The sequence below is a fragment of the Sebastes fasciatus genome, chromosome 19, assembly GCF_043250625.1.
Source record: "Sebastes fasciatus isolate fSebFas1 chromosome 19, fSebFas1.pri, whole genome shotgun sequence".
In the NCBI taxonomy this organism is placed as follows: domain Eukaryota; kingdom Metazoa; phylum Chordata; class Actinopteri; order Perciformes; family Sebastidae; genus Sebastes; species Sebastes fasciatus.
The window spans coordinates 21,624,137-21,637,314 of NC_133813.1; the positions used below are offsets into that span (position 1 = coordinate 21,624,137).

The window sequence follows — 13,178 nt, forward strand, 5'->3', positions numbered from 1 at the left end:
TCCCAACCTGTCTCACTCTGCAGCTGTTTCCAAAGCTGTCGAGCCCCACCGTCTGCAACTGCTGCATCCTCCGGTCATGAGCAATTAGCTGTCACTGATAATAGAGAATCAACAGGCATCGTAAGGACAATAGCAACACAAGTGAACTGCTTGAAAAATAATCATCTTATCCTTTTATTGTATCCTACTAATCTCCCTTTGTTTACATTTCTCTTAAAATCTGAGTATTATCCTGCACAATACTGTATTCACACCTGAGGATTGTTGAGAAATTGTCACTTTTTAAGCTTAAGCATAAACTTATAAAACAGTCCATTAGGTAAATCTGAAAGCCCCATGATGACACTAATCAAATATTAAGTACATAAAAGGTGCAGTAATAGTGGCACTTTATCGTGAGCACTCTGTAAACTTGCTATGATACAACATGGTTAATCAGAGTCCCCCCTCAAGATACAATTATCTCCTGGGAGAGCTCGTTATGCTCCCTGTGCCAAATTATGACTGTGATAAAATGCAAACTGTGTCATAACATTTGTCCTTGCGCTATATAGCGAGTTAACTTGTCAGGGGGGCAATAATTTGTTCATGGGCTCTTATTGTCCACACTCTCCTACCCATAGACCCAGAAAGCCAACCATTACTGCTGTGCTGGAACACTTTTTGGCCCCCTGTTTTCTGTGTGCCATTCAGCAAATTGATTAAACATGACTTTATTTGGGAATGTGCAAAATGTACACTAAAATAATGGCCTGTTTGCAGGAAAAGGTGTATGAATTCCGCGATAATGTGCAAGGTACTTAGCGTGCAATAAGAACACCTTCTCAGAGCTAGTGACGTAGAATAAAAAGTGAAAATGGATGGGTCCAACAAACACAGGACTTTCAACCAGGAGGCCGGTATTCGAGACCGGTGTTTCGATTTGCGAGTTTAGTTAGTGATATTTTTCACATGTTTTTAGTGATGTTTGTGACGTGTTTTCCGTACTTATGTTACGTGGTTACGTACGTATTTTACTTAGTTTGCGTACTTATTTCAGCCATGGCGTTTTTTTTCTCCCTAAACCGAACCAAGTGGTTTTGTTGCCTAAACCTAACTGCGGACGTTACCGTAGATTGGCTGCGTGGCGTACAAATGACAGCAAAAAGCGGCGTACAAATGACGCGTGAAAAGCCTAAAATGCGTTCCCATGAAACGTGGAATGTTGTACTGTCTCGTGCTATTTATACGCCTTCCCGTGAGACCAGGTTGTTCTACATTTTGACACAGGGCCTCTCAACAAGACAGGCTCAAGATTAATTGATAAAGCACGACTCACCTTAGTTGATATTGTACTTTGGTGGTGCAAATTTTGCAAATTATGTACAACCAATAGGGCTTTTGGAGCGCCTATAGGGGTCTGGGACCTTGGGGAAGTTGACCACTTTGTCAATCTGGTTGATCCAGCCTCGCCTTGCACAATAAAACAACTATTAACATCTTTTTAATGGGCTCAATCACAAATAACTATTCAGTAGATTATATCTTTGAACACAGTTAAAAAACGTGGGAATGCACAAGGTCAAAGATCATATTCTGCATGACATGTATATTGTGGATTTAGATTTGGTCTGTTTTGTTAACACAGTGCCACTTATATGAGCGACCCAACAATGAAAAGTAATGCTTTAAATATCTGTAAGCTATTGGCCTCTGACAGCTGAGAGTACAGGAGGATGATTGTGGTAGAAAGAGGTCGACCGAATCAGAACGTGTTCAAATATTTTCCCCGTGCGGGGTAATTTATGCATCTAGTAGTACACAATCAATCTGGTCCTGAAAAAACCCCAATACATTTTCTATTCTCTATCGGTCTCTGCCCTTGAAATGTTCCTTACCATAAAATTGTCTCACTTGCAGCGTATTGTGTTTGCGCGCGTTGTAACTATTACCGAGCGCACTACGCCTGACGGCTTGAAATTGATTTGAATGAAGACTCCGCTTCAGAGAGAAGAGAGAGAGGAGGGGGGGTGGGGGGGGGGAAATAAGGAGGTGTCTGTTATATACGGAGACAAAAAGGGGCGGAAAAAGCGTGGCCAAGGAGAGAGGGCGGCCTGAGCCTGTTTTGCATGCACGGGGGCTTCTGTTGGGAGAAGGAGTTGACAGGGCGCCGCAGTGCTGCCTCCAGCTCTCAGACAACAGCTGCTCATAGAGAGGAGACGTCCTGAGGGTGCTGCGACATGTCTCGCTCTTTCTCCATCTCTCTTTTCACCTGTCTGCCTCTTCCTTTCACCGAACAGACGTACGTTAGACACACTGCCATCTCCACATTCACACACACACACATCTCTTTTTGTCAATGACACACAGACGCACACACATCGGTGCATGAGATTCATAAGATATTGGCAGGCTGCCTGTGCTCAAACAAAACACTCAAAATAAACCAGGTGAAGCTGACTTTCTGATGGAGTCTGTTGTTTGTACTTAGAAGGATGTTTATGAAGAATAATTATCAGCAGTTAAATGGAAATGAAATGTTCTCCCTCTGCTGTTTTTTTCCGAGCCGCTGATGACAGCAATTCAAGTAGACGAGCCTTTGTATTAACATCAAAAACACATTTCTTGATATTTGCACCGGTGAAATTTGGTTACTTATGAAGTTTGTGCGATAGCTTTTGATCCATTTCCTCAAGCGAAAGAATAGAAAGACAATTTCTGCTGAGTGATTTTTATCCACATCCTGAAGAACCACACGCAGCAATATTATTTCTATTGTCACCACATCTCATTGTGTGAGTGTGATGTCTTTATATCTCACAATGACATTGTAAGATTGTTTGATGTGAATCTAAGTCCCTGTCTATTTAGCATTCATACGCAGTGTATCAACATTTAGTAAATGGTTTACATCACACTATGATGTAGTTGTAAGCAGATGTGTATTAATGTATTTGTCAACCTAACTCCTCCTGTGTGTGACCATAAGTGGAGGCTGGTGTATAAAAAGATAATGTAGCACAGTTATTATAATAATATTAAATATATATGGAGGAATATAGGTGTTATAGTTGCTGATAAATTAATAAATAAACTAATAAGCACTTAAACATGTCATTATGGCTGCATACAACTACATTATAATGTGTTATAAACCATTAATTACATGTTTGTATATGCTAAATAGGCGGACTTAAAAGTAAAAGTAAGTTAAGCATCAATCTGTGTTGCCTCTGATTTTTTTGTCTCATAAAAACTTCAGAAAACCTTTAATTTCACATTAAACCTGCAGGAGGCAGAGTGTTTTTGGCATCATTGGGCAAAAAATCCATAATAACCTTTCAGCATATTGTAATTCAAGTGTTCTGAGAGAAAACTATGGCTCTGTTTTCAGGCTTTAGAAAATCTGGCCCGTGACGCCAATCACAGGTCATTTCAACATTTGAGGCGAGAAATAGATATTACAGTAACAGTAAGAATATTGATTCATATTTGATCAGCGCTGCCTAGTTTGACCGTTTGATCAGAGTTTGCGAGTGACCGTTTTACAAAAATAACTTTTTTTAATCACATTTGCTCCAAATCTGCGTACTGCTGCTTTAATACAAATAAATCAATACAAATGAGTGGATGACAGATTTCTGAATGGTCACCCCATATTTACATAAAAATGCTATACATTAATATAAATGGATCTGAAATAAGTTTAGAAGCCAGCTTTTGTTTGTGTACTATTTATTACTTCCTTTACTTTAAAGGTGACCCAGTTCCAATATCAAAACATCCAGAGACAGGGTGCTGAAAATTGAGTTAGAGATAATTACCGTACCTCATGAGAAGGATAAGCTGAAAAACATCTTCTGTCTATGTGGCTAAAAAGAAAAAATGATTTCACAAAGCAAGACTTCGTGTCCAACTGCGAGTAGGAATGACAGTGCTTGTACTGTCACCTTAATCTTATTACTCAGTCTAGTGAAGTAAATCACTAAGGTGATTTCACAGCATTTTCACAGTTTGCTTTTGAATTGATGGCACATAAAAGGATATAAAGGTGTGTCTTTTTTTAACTTTTTGCCCTTGGTTTGTCAAAATAAAAAAGGAGCAGGGATTGCAGAGGCGTGGACAGGGCATGCTCTGATCTCCAGACAGAAAGAAATCAATTTCAGAGTACATGCAGTTTAGAGACAGCCAAAGTCGAAACTAAGTAATGGTGCAAGACAGTAAGGTTGTAGAAAGGTCAGTGGAGTTTTAGAAATATAAAAGCCATTATAGAACATAAATCCATCAAAACTATACAGTTTCAAGTGAAGACAAAATGGTCTTTTTCCCCCAACAACTTGCTCCAGCTCCCCCTGGGAGAGAACCCTCATCCCTCCCAGGCCAGGTGGGAGATTTAATCTCTCTAGTGTGTCGTGGGTCTTTTCTGGGGTGTCTTCCCAGTTGGTCATGCCTGAGCGACACCTCTCAACAGAGCCCGACACTTTCATGAGATGCCCAGACCACTTAAACTGCTCCTCACAATGCAAAAGGAGCAGTTGTTCAATGTCGAGTCATCGGACTGACTGATAAATTGAGAGTTATACTTTATAGCTCAGCTCTCACTTCACCGCCACATGCTCATACGAAGTCTGCCAGCCTAACAACTTAATGCTCCTATCAATCTCACAAACATCACTCTACAATACCTCACCTGAACTCCTCCACTTGAGACAGCTGCTCCCCTCCTCACCCAGATTGAGCAATCAACATTTTTCCTGCATCACATTCAGCTTCAAACCAAAGGTCGCAATCCTTTGAAGCAAAAAGGAGAGCGTCATCCGCAAAACGCAGAAAATGCCATCAGAGTGTCACCAAATTTCAAAGTGTCCAACATTTGCATTCAATCCTATTTGTTCTCAGCATTATCATCATTTAAAGTATTTAGCGCACTGATTCAATCAAAAATGTTTCTACCCAAGTTTACATGTTTCAGTAAAGTAGGCTCTGTTGGCTTCCACTCAGTGGTGAAATACTTAAAGGCAGATGTGTTAGTCAGGAAAACTGCTTTTTTTTTGTAACATCACAAACTAAAGTAGGCCTACCCAAGTCAGTTAATGGTGTGCTTTTTGGCCTTGGAAGTAATGCTCAGTTCCTACTTGTCTGCTCTGAGGTCGTCAAAATTAGATTTGCACATGTATAACTAAAATCATAATAACACACTTACTGGATAATTTATACAACAGTCTGTATATAAAACTATTAACTACAGTATATATACTACTGTATAAACCCGGTATTTCTGCACAGTTGCAGATAAAGATCAGGTTACACTAATATTATATTATACTATTAGTAGATTAGATTCCAGTGGTGGCTGCGTAGGATTTTTTCCGACTTGTGTGATCCAAATATCTGCAATAACTCCAGAGAGCATTGTAAAGTCCAAAAGTCAAAATGTATTGAAAAAGATAAATATAAATCATTTCCAAAGTTCACAACATGTTTTTGTCTAACAAAATATTCGGATTCAATCCATATTTATTGCTGTTTAGCCACACTGAATCAACTTATTCAAATTGAGGATTTTGTTCAAGGACTTGAACGCACATTTTTTTAAGGCTGATGACATCAGAAAATATGGGGGCTGGGGTGCTCAGCTTTTCTTATATACAAGAAGGGGGGGGGCTTCAAGGAAAATAATTTGGCAACCACTGCATTAGAGCTGATAAACACTGTTTAATCCATTCCTTACACTTTTGTTGTGTTTTTAGTTTTGGAAAGGCTGATAAAAAGACACCACCATCCGTTTTCTTTAAATGCAGAGTATCACCCTCACTACAGCTCCATGCACACATAAATTCAGAGCGTAACAGACCTGCCATGCCTAGTTCAGGTTGCTAAGGTACAATTTGTCCTACAGCGTTTCCCTGAGGCTACAGTGAGCCAGAGAGGAAACTGAGCTGGGTTTCTTCTGCTACTAACTGTATAAAATTTGCAGTTTTCCTTCTCCTCCTGGGGCCTCATGTATAAACGGTGCGTACGTACTAAAATGTTGCGTACGCTGTGTTTCACGCTCACGCCGGGATGTATAAAAATCAACGTGACGTGAGAATGTGCGTACCGTGCCGCAAACTCTAGACCAGTCGTGAGAATGTGCGGGCCGTCCTCCAAACTCTGTCATCTGGCAGTGTCAAACTACAAAGTCCTGAAACTCGCTAAATGTGTAAAAATATTTTTTTCCACTCAACTTACTGAGCTTTATTTATGATGTGGGATCAAAAAAAACAACCCACATATTTCTTAACTAGTTTGCGCATAAAGTTTAACATCAGAGAGGCACAACAAAAACACATTTAAACTAATTTCCCAGAGATGGCATGACTTAACCACCGTGCCAAAAACAAAATCGCGTGCTGCACAATGTGGCAAACCTCCGTGGTGAGCCTGTGTCCCCTGGAGCTACAGATGGATGAACCGGACCCTGGCACACCTAACAATGAGCCAAATGCAGCAGCTATATGGCGCCGTTTGGATGAGATACACAGAATGTAAAGCAACGAGGTGAGTTGAGACAAACATTTATTTTTCAACAAGGTCTTTTAATATATGACTTATCCCACCATCATTCATTCTTTTTAATTCGTTGCATATATATATATATATATATATTATCCTTCATTGTATTGACAATCTCTCTCTGTGACTCCAGCACAGCGTATAGTATATTTGAGGACGCGGCCAGACCGGCGCCCCTCAGCAGTCGAGGCACGGGGCGCAGCTGATCGTGCGCCTTCGGAAGCCTTCGGGAACCTTCGGGTGCGCACGGTCAGCTGCTGTGGAGACGTTGCGTTTGTTACTGATTCCTGATGAAAGACCATCAAATAAAATATGTTTTCTAGCTTCCACCTCAGTAACAAACACTTCAATTTCACACTCTGTGAAATTCTTCTTTTTTGTTCCTTTTCCAGCGTGATTTGCCGTTGTTATTTGGACAATAAGTGACAGCAGGGCGCGTGTTTATAGTCATTTGCATAGTTATTAATGGGAGGAGACAAGGCGGACCAAGTGGCACGTGCAGCTGCGCTCAATTTCACGTCAAGTGGGATGTATAAAGGAAAGGTGCGCAGGAACAGGCGTGCGCATGGTTTTATACATGTGAAAATTTCTGTGCGTACGTACTTTTCCAATTTTGTGAGTACGCCATCTTCCAGTGTGAAAGCTGCGCAGTCTTTTATACATGAGGCCCCTGGTTAATAAGTGTGCTGGTCGGCTGGGGCATAGTGCTTACAGCATGTACTTAAGATGGATCACCTTACTTGCAGCTATTTAAAATAAAATGTTTATCGGTAAAGGGTATGTTGGCCTTATTGTTAAGCAGGCAGCTCATAGTCGGTGTGTGAAAGTTATGCTCAGCTTTAACCTATAACACATAGTAATGTCTTATTTGCCAAGTATGATTATCTAAATATCAAGTTCATGCATTGAATGTTTTATGCCCTATAATGTTGTATTAGTGGCACAAAATTGAGTGTTTCCAGTGATTTCATGGTGAAGGAATAATCATATGCAAAGGTCATAATGTGGAAATACTGATAATAGTATCTATATTGTTCCATTAGAGTCGCCAATCTCAAGGATTCAGTCCCATTGCTCTGACCTTAAGTGTAATCAAAGTTTATAACAGAAGTGTTTATGGACTCACGGCTCTGAATGCCAACATGTTAACTGGTTTGCTTAGACGTTAATTTAGGATTAAGTGATGCTTTAACCTCACAGACCCTTCGGTAGGCTCATCATTAGAAATTCAAATCATGAACTTTATGCAAGTCTATTGAGCCTAAATGTAAATTGATGTGGAATATGCTAAATTACAGGAAAATATGCATAAAATTATACATTTTGCTATCAAAAGCAAGGACAGCTGTTGAAACCTTAAGAGAGAGAATATTAAGAAGATGAGGGGCGTCACAGAGGTGGCAGACTGTCCTGTACTCAGATGAATATGTGATGATTGGACGGAGCACAAGAACCTGTGATTATAATCGACCCTTCTGGGCGAGGTTCTGTCCCTATGTGCTGTGATTTGATTACTAAATGAAACCAAGTCAATATATTCTGGTCTGATATGACCCCCTCAAGCCAACAGGGTGAAAATGAAACACTAGAAATCCCTCGACACGGTGCATGAACAGTCATGACTGCTCCATGTTGTTCCCATTGACAACTGTGCAACGAGTACTCCTATGCTGGAATAAATACTAAAAGTGTGTTAGATCGTGGTAACTTCATTAAAAAGATTAAGATTCAATATGATTGTACCAAATTCAGGGTCAATTCATCCAACAGTTTTGAAGACAATTCACTTAAAACAACAAATATTAACCTTGTGGTAGTGCTAGAGGAAAAGTCAGGGGATCACCAAATCAGACTCATCGTCCAGGAACCATGAATGTCTTTTCAAAAGGTGACATAGTGAATACAAGTTAAAACTTTGACCTGCTGGAGCACTAGATGAAAAGGTCTACATCCAATGGTAATATACAGTATTTCAGAGATGGTGAGCTCGCCGACAGACTGACTTTACCTACCATAGGGCCATGCCGCTAGCCTAAAAACAACTTAATTAGGAATATGTATCCCGAGCACAATATGAACAAAAATAATAACGCTCTAGATTTTGACACAGGGCCCTTATAAAACAGAGGATTTTAAATTAGCTAATAAAGTAGGGCCCACTTTAGTTGATATTGTACCTCAGTGGTGCACACTCTAATTAATCAAATAGCCCAAAACCAGTTGACATGCAGTAAACCTGGGAGAGTTGCCCACTTTGTTGAGTTGGCAATCCAGCCTTGTGGACATTGTAACAAAATATTTACCTGGATATTAAAAAAACAACTATAAAGCTGCAAAACAATTATTGTTGTAGGTTAATCTACAGCAGGAACTACGCAAATTGTTAATATGCTGCCGGTCCCCAGCAGATTAAATCTAATGTTGATGAGACCCCCTGACCTTCCATATATATCCAAGCTGTGTTATCATGTAGTTGGCAGATTGCTATTAAATTTGTTCTTCAAAGTACACATAATTGTCTTGCAGTGTACAGATATGAGGCTTTAATGCCATTATCTTTTATGTTACTTTGAAAATGAGGTGTCATACAGTCAGGCTGTTCTCATACACAGTCTGTAGCTATACCTGCAAAAAGTAATGCACTGTAATTCCCCCAATATCCCCCCAAATCAATTTGTATGTAATCCACATAATCATGAACCAGGATGTGTAAAGAGAGACAAAAAGCCAAAAACATCCGGACTTTTGCCCAGGAGACCGGTGTTCGTACCCCGTGTGAAACCAGACAATAATGTTGACTTATTTGTCACGTAACTTCCGCAATTAAGTAATGCCACTTCGGGAGCTATTTTATCCCAAACCACGATCTCTTTCTCAACCTAACTAAGTCGTTTTGTTGCCTAAACCTAACCTAGCTGTTTCCTGCGAAGACGGAAGTTTATTTTGAACAGACTGTATGCATGTAATGAGCGGAAATTGACATTGGTCACGTGTTGCTACACATTTGTAGGAAAACACACAAAAAATGAAGAATAACTTTACGTAAGATCTCATACGAACCGTTGTAGGAGGATTCGCTGCTACAGTATATAGTAGTATGGTAAAGTAAGTCAGAGTCCGTTTGGTTAATCTTTGATACACTAACAAAGCTAACAGAATTTGTTATAAAACGTAACGTCCTATTCAATGAATTTCAATATACTACTGAAGGTTAAGGCTGTATCTGTGTAAGCCATGCAATATCCCATTTTGAAAAGCTTGTCTTAAAAAACACCTATTCCTCCTGGTCTGACAACACAGCAGTTTTTTGTATTCGACCTACGAAAGTAAACAACACACACTGATGTAAGCTTACATAAAAATGCATTGTCATGAGCCAAGGTCAGTGCTATGGTAGTAAACACACAGTTCCTCAGCCATACCTGCCAGGAAATAGACACTATTTACTTGTATTTCTACAGACACGCAGTATTGAAGATTAGGTTTTTAATACTTGGGATTCTTATTTTAGACAACAAAAAGATTATCATACCAAACAATGCTGAGTCATTGGGTTATTTTTCAAACAGAACCTAGAAAATTCTGCAACTGAGCAAACCTAAAACATGCCGCTGTTTATTGTTTAAAAAAGTGATGGGTGTTGAAGACATTGCTGATGATAAATCATCACTTTATTTTATTAAGTGACCCAAAGTATCACTGTCTGTCTTCATCTTGAACGATTCCATGTGTCTTGTGCAGCTTCCTGAAGGCAGTCAGGGGAGCTTCAAAAGAGTTTTGGCCATCAAGGGAGTTTCAACCAGTTTCATCCTCGTCTTCCTGTTGCTCTTTCTTTTTTTGCATGGGGGACAGGAAGAATTCCACAGAGACATCAGCTTTGTAGTTTGAAGGGACGCTGGTTAATATTTAAATCAAACAAGAAATATTCTGAAGAAAATATATTTTTATGGGCAGTGTACTGATTTGTGAATAGGTATAGACCAAGGCTTTAAAAGTTTTGAATAGTAAAAATTAGTTTTTTTTTTATTTTTGACTTTTCAATTTCATTTTAGTTAAGTTTCAGTTTTTCAGAAAGGTTTAGTTTTAGGTTTTATATATTTAGTTTTACATTTACAGCCGTTTGTTTTGTATAATCTCTCAGAAGTACATACATGTACATACAAAATACATGGCTGGAGAACTGTATAGATGTGGTTATAATGTTTAATTTTTGTGCTACTTTATGGTACATGTCCACAGGTGCGTTTTTATTTTTAATTTTTATTGCAATACATTAACAAAACAATTTGATTTGTATGTGAAAAGAGGACAGAGTTGACCCAGCCCTCCTTCCTCCTGCTGCACAAGGAAATTTTTTATCGCGAGGGATCGCCTCGCTTCCCAGCATTGGACGCTTGATGGGCTGCCATTAGACACAAGGCACTCAGCACCTGATAAGACAAACGCTCTCATTCGTAGGCTGCTGCTCCCAGCTTTCAAACCGGAACCAAACGAGCTGTTTCCAAACAGCTCGTTTGGTTCCGAAATTTTCTTCTGTTATATCACAAAAATATTTCACCAAAATGTGTTTCTGAAAACATTTCATGCGAGAAATAATCCATGCAGTTACTGAATCCGTCTTTATTTTGGATCGACAACGGTTAGTTTAAAAGTTTCTCGGGGGTTTCCAGAGGCAGCGTGATTGCATAAAGTAGCCTAGACTTAACTCAACCTTATACAAATGAGGAGCGGCCAATGCACGACTGCTTACAAGCGAATGAAGGACGAAGGCTGTGGTCATGTACCATTAGAGTCCGATGTGAAGCATCACACATAGCTCCTGGAAGGGCAAGTCAGTTCAATATCACGAGAATTGACAGAAATTCATGCTGTCTCCTTTTTTTTAAATTAAATAGTTTATTTTTATTTAATTTTTTTTTTACTTAGGCAATATTGTTTCAGTTTAGTTTTTCTTAAAGGATATAGTTTTAGAATACTAAAAATATTTTTCACTGCTTATTTTAATTTTAGTCTCAGTTTTAGTTTACTATAATAATCCTGGTTAAATACTATAAAAGTAACACGTGTAGAAATTCAGATGCTTTGTGAAAAGGGCAGTGTTTGTGGTTCAAGTAAAAGAAAATGGCTACATCCTGGTGCATATAAAAATGATAGAGCCACCCTTGATCTATGCTGTCTTTTGTATGCTGACCTTGAAGAAATTCTTGGAATCGGTTTAGTCTGGGGAATGGTGCACCCGAAAGATGCTGACTATCACTTTAAAGTTGAGAAGAATCCCCATCCCTGCTGCTCGGCGCTGCGGTCGCTCACTGCATCAGTGCGGTATTGTTTGTGACCTGTGTCTCCTCCTTCATCCTTCTATTCACTCTCCTGCACTGTGTGAAAAACCTGACGTGCAGTGCTTCAGCAGGAAGGATGGGCACTCGAGCAGCTATATCATATACAGTATATCATATATCCGAGGCTCAGGCGCTCCGCGGGTCCCAGCTTAGCGTTCAGAAAAGACCTGTTGTGTCGAGATACCGGCCTGTGTCACGCTGTGCTGAGGCACGGCGGTGATCAGCTGTAATGTTTACCTGCTGCATTGCAGTCAAGGTCAGGGGATTGTGATGGCTGTTGCCCAATTTATGGGTATCACTTGAGACCTATGTGAGTCAAAGAGCTTTTGAAGAGCTTTTTTTCGTTTAGCATACACACAGACCGACTTGTGTCTGCTATTTCACCCACCACCTTTTTGAACTACAGGCTAAGATGGATGGGGATTTAATGGTAGGTCTTCTGTAAGTGATTCTCCTTAAGCTTGACAGGAAAGGAGGATGTCTGGGTTAAATGCACACAACACATCTACCGGGCTCATCTATGGTTGGCTGAACATGTCCATGCAAGCTGTTGGATGGAGTCCCTTTAGAGACTTCACCTGAGTTTTAACACCCAGGCTAACCTTCGCTGTCATTGCCGTCTGACGTCTGTTGTGTTCTTGCTGCAAATACAGATTTTAATTGTTTATCAGGGTCATTATTATTCAGTCACAGTCTGTGATGCCGGCAGTGGATCCATAATAGGGGAGCAGTAGGGTAATCAATCACAGAGCGTCGGGCAGCAACACTCGACACGTGGCATCTAAAATTCAAAACTAGTCAGCCATATACGTAGCTCGATGGTGCTTTGAAGCTTTTCCAAATTAGTTTCGGGAAGAAACTTCAAGGAGAAATTTGCAGTGATCTCCAAATCACGGCCCTCCTTCAGACAGAATTACATCTGGTCAATCAGATTTGGGCAGCAGGAACATCCAGCCGATCCAGAGGGCAACTTTTATGAACCGTCTCACTCTCCAAAAGAGGCCTTTCCAAAAAGGTCTCAAAGTAGGAGAGTTTTATCCTGACCTGCCAGATGGTTTGATGCCCAGAACCATCTGAGAAGCCGTCGTTGGAAACAGTTTGGAAAAGGGTAAAAAATAAACTTGGCAGGTGATTAAATGAACCATCTGTCATTCAAACTCTTCGTGAAACCAGTCGGGAGAAAAGCGAAAACATCTTTTCCTTCGAGAAAAGACTTCATGGTCGTTCTCTGCTCCTCTTTCAATGAAGAAATACTCTCCAGTTCTGATATAACTGATGCCATTGCAGCATCTACGTTCACCTCTT

At 40.0% G+C, this 13,178-nt stretch overlaps 1 long non-coding RNA gene across 1 annotated transcript; it reads left to right on the forward strand.

Annotated features, from left to right (window-relative positions):
* Window positions 1–6,258: 6,258 nt before the first annotated feature.
* LOC141757247 (uncharacterized) lies at window positions 6,259–6,880 on the forward strand. Its single transcript, XR_012591611.1, has 2 exons — window positions 6,259–6,657; window positions 6,690–6,880. It is a non-coding gene; the product is annotated as an uncharacterized LOC141757247 (long non-coding RNA).
* The last annotated feature ends 6,298 nt before the right edge of the window (window positions 6,881–13,178 follow it).